General features: G+C 40.7%; 1 non-coding gene across 1 annotated transcript; it reads right to left on the reverse strand.

The window, feature by feature from the left end:
* Nucleotides 1-289: 289 nt before the first annotated feature.
* LOC130970928 (small nucleolar RNA R71) lies at nt 290-397 on the reverse strand. Its single transcript, XR_009082173.1, has one exon. It is a non-coding gene; the product is annotated as a small nucleolar RNA R71 (small nucleolar RNA).
* Nucleotides 398-4,464: the final 4,067 nt, after the last annotated feature.

Raw genomic sequence — 4,464 nt, forward strand, 5'->3', positions numbered from 1 at the left:
CAACTTTGAGCTTAAGCCTCAATTAGTTTCTCTGATGCAACAGAATTGCAAGTTTCATGGACTTCCATTGGAAGATCCTCATCAATTCTTGGCTAAAAATTTGCAAATTTGTGACACTGTTAAGACCAATGGAGTTGATCCTGAGCTCTACAGACTTATGCTTTTCCCTTTTGCTGTAAGAGACAGAGCTAGTATATGGTTAAACTCACAACCTAGAGACAGCCTAAACTCTTAGAAAAAGCTGGTCAATACCTTCTTAGCTAAATTCTTTCCACCTCAAAAGATGAGTAAGCTTAGAGTGGAAGTTCAAACCTTCAAACAGAAGGAAGGTGAATCCCTCTATGAAGCTTGGGAAAGATACAAGCAATTGATCAGAAGGTGTCCTTCTGACATGCTTTCAGAATGGAGCATCATAGGTATCTTCTATATTGGACCATTCTGCGGGCAGATCCATTCATCTGAAGAAAACGCCTGTAGAAGCCCAGGAACTCATTGAAATGGTTGCAAATAACCAGTTCATGTACACTTCTGAAAGAAATCCTGTGAACAATGGGATGACTCAGAAGAAAGGAGTTCTTGAGATTGATACTCTGAATGTCATATTGGCTCAGAACAAAATATTGACTCAGCAAGTCAATATGATTTCTCAGAATCTGACTAGATTGTAAGCTGCATCTGGCAGTGCTAAAGAAGCTTCCTCTGAAGGAGAAGCTTACGAACCTGAGAATCCTGCAATGGAAGAGGTGAATTACATGGGAGAACCCTATGGAAACACCTACAATTCTTCATGGAGGAATCACCCAAATTTCTCAAGGAAGGATCAACAGAAGCCTCAACAAGGCTTCAACAACAATAATGGTGGGAGAAATAGGTTTAGCAATAGCAAATCTTTTCCATCATCTTCTCAGCAACAGATAGAGAATTCTGAGCAGAGCCTCTCTATCTTAGCAAACATAGTCTCTGATCTATCTAAGACCACCCTCAGTTTCATGACTGAGGCACGGTCCTCCATAAAAAATTTGGAGGCACAAGTAGGTCAGCTGAGTAAAAAAGTCACTGAAACTCCTCTTAGTACTCTCCCAAGCAATACAGAAGAGAATCCAAAGAGAGAGTGCAAGGCCATAACCATGACCAACATGGCCGAACCTGGAGAGAGTGGGGAGGACGTGATTTCCAATGAGAAAAACTTCATGGGATGTCCTCTGGACAAAAAGGAGTTCCATATTGAGGAACCAAGGGAATCTGAGGCTCATACAGAGACCATAGAGATTCTATTAAACCTACTTCTGCCATTCTTGAGCTCTAATAAGTATTCTTCCTCTGAAGAGAATGAAGATATTACTGAAGAGCAAGTTGCTAAGTACCTTGGAGCAATCATGAAGCTGAATGCCAAGTTTTCTGGTAATGAAACTTGGGAGAATGAACCTCCGTTGCTCATTAATGTACTAAACGCCTTGGCTCAGGTGAAGATACCTCAAAAGAAACCTGACCCCAGAAGGTTCTTAATACCTTGCACCATAGGCACCATGACCTTTGAGAAGGCTTTGTGTGACATGGGGTCAGGCATAAACCTCATGCCACTCTCTGTAGTGGAGAAACTAGGAATCTTTGAGGTACAAGCTACAAGAATCTTACTAAAGATGGCAAACAAATCGAAGAAATAGGCTTATGGACTTGTAGAGGATGTCTTGGTAAAGGTTAAAGACCTTTACATCCCTGCTGATTTCATAATCCTAGACATTGGGAAGGATGGAGGATGAATCCATCATCCTTGGCAGACCCTTCCTAACCACAGCAAAAGCTGTGATTGATGTTGACAGAGGAGAGTTGGTCCTTCAAGTGAATGAGGACTACCTTGTGTTTAAAGCTCAAGGATCTCCTTCTGTACACATGGAGAAGAAGCATGAAAGGCTTCTCTCAATACAGAGTCAAACAGAGCCGCCACATTCAAACTCTAAGTTTGGTGTTGGGAGGCCTCAACCATGCTTTGACATTAAAGAAGTGCTTATTAGGAGAAAACCCAATTTTTATTTATCTATGTTAAATTTCCATTGTTATTTTATATTTTCTTTATGTTGATGATCATGTGGAGTCACAAAAATAACTGTAACAATCAAAGCAAACTCAAAAACAGCATTAAAAATAGCACACATGGAGGAGGAGCTTACTGGCATTTAAACGCCAGTTAGGGGTAGCAGAATGGGCATTAAACGCCCAGTTTGGCACTATTTTGGGCGTTTAACGCCAGAAAAGGGCACCAAGTTGGTGTTCAATGCCAGAAAGGGAAGAAAAACTGGCGTTAAATGCCAGAAATGGGCAGCAGCCTTGCGTTTAATGCCAGGATTGGCACTCAAAGGGGAGTTTACACGCCAGAATGGTGCAGGGATGAGAAATCCTTGACACCTCAGGATCTGTGGACCCCACAGGATCCCCACGTACCTCAACTCACTCTCTCTCTTCTTCACACATTCCAATAACACCCTTCCCCAAATACCCTTCACCAATCACCTCCATCCACTCTTCCCCTAAAACCCCACTTACCTCAACATTCAAATTCACATCCTTTCCCTCCCAAACCCAACCCTAATACACAAACCCAACCCCTCATCCCTCCTTCATTTTCACACATCATAAATACTTCTTTTCCCCACTTGGCCGAACCATTCAAACCTCTCAATCTCCTCTATTTTCTTCTTCTTCTCCTCCCTTCTTTCTTCTTTTGCACGAGGACGAGCAAACCTTTTAAGTTTGGTTTGGAAAAAACATTGCTTTCTGTGTTTCCATAACCATTTATAGCACCTAAGGCCGGAGAAACCTCTAGAAAGAGGAAAGGGAAGGCAAAAGCTTCCACCTCCGAGTCATGGGAGATGTAGAGATTCATCTCAAAGGTCCATCAAGACCACTTCTATGAAGTTTTGGCCAAGAAGAAAGTGATCCCTGAGGTCCCTTTCAAGCACAAAAGGAATGAGTATCCGGAGATCCGACATGAGATTCAAAAAAGAGGTTGGGAAGTTCTCAACAACCTCATTCAACAAGTTGGAATCTTAATGGTTCAAGAGTACTATGCTAATGCATGGATCACCAAGAACCATGATCAAAGTGTGAACCCAAACCCAAAGAATTGGCTTACAATGGTTCGGGGGAAATACTTAGATTTCAGTCCAAAAAATGTAAGGTTGGCATTCAACTTGCCAATGATGCAAGGAGATGCACGCCCCTACACTAGAAAGGTCAACTTTGATCAAAGGTTGGACCAAGTCCTCATGAACACATGTGTGGAAGCAGCTCAGTGGAAAGAGACTCCAAAGGCAAGCCGGTTCAATTGAGAAGGCATGACCTTAAAACCATGACCAGAGGATGGTTGGAATTCATCCAATGCTCCATCATTCCTACTAGCAACCAATCCGAAGTGACTGTAGATCAGACTATCATGATCCATAACATCATGATTGGAGAGGAAGTAGAAGTTCATGAGGTCATATCTCTAGAACTTTACAAAGTGGCTGACAAAACCTCCACTTTAGCAAGGTTAGCCTTCCCTCATATCATCTGTCACCAATGCAATTTAGCTGGAATTGTTATAGAGGATGACATCCTCATTGAAGAGGACAAGCCCGTCACTAAAAAGAGGATGGAGCAAATAAGAGAGCCCACTCATGGACCTCAACAAGAGCATGAGGAAGTCCCTCATCATGAAATCCCTGAGATGCCTCAAGGGATGCATTTTCCTCCACACAACTATTGGGAGCAACTCAACACCTCTTTGGGAGATTTGATTTCCAATATGGAGCAACTAAGGATGGAGCACCAAGAGCACTCCATTATTCTCCATGAAATTTGAGAGGATCAAATAGCCACGAGGAAAGAGCAACAAAGGCAAGGAAAATACATTGAGGAGCTCATGCACTCCATAGGATCTTCAAGAAGGAGAACTAGCCGCCATCACTAAGGTGGACCCGTTCTTTAATTTCCTTGTTCTTATTTTTCTATTTTTTTCGATTTCTATGCTTTATGTTTTATCTATATTTGTGTCTTCATTACATGATCATTAGTGTCTAGTATCTATGCCTTAAAGCTATGAATGTCCTATGAATCCTTCACCTTTCTTAAATGAAAAATGTTCCTAATTACAAAAGAACAAGAAATACATGGATTTCAAATTTTATCTTGAAATTAGTTTAATTATTTTGATGTGGTGGCAATACTTTTTATTTTTTCGAATGAATGCTTGAACAGTGCATATTTTTTATAGTGAAGTTTATGAATGTTAAAATTGTTGGCTCTTGAAAGAATGATGAACAAAGAGAAATGTTATTGAAATCTGAAAAATCATAAAATTGATTCTTGAAGCAAGAAAAAGCAGTGAATAACAAAGCTTGTGAAAAAAAATGGGCGAAAAAAAATAAAGAAAAAGAAAGAAAAAGAAAAAGCAAGCAGAAAAAGCCAATAGTCCCTTAAACCAAA

The sequence above is a fragment of the Arachis stenosperma genome, chromosome 3 (genome assembly GCF_014773155.1).
Source record: "Arachis stenosperma cultivar V10309 chromosome 3, arast.V10309.gnm1.PFL2, whole genome shotgun sequence".
NCBI classification, from domain to species: Eukaryota; Viridiplantae; Streptophyta; class Magnoliopsida; order Fabales; family Fabaceae; genus Arachis; species Arachis stenosperma.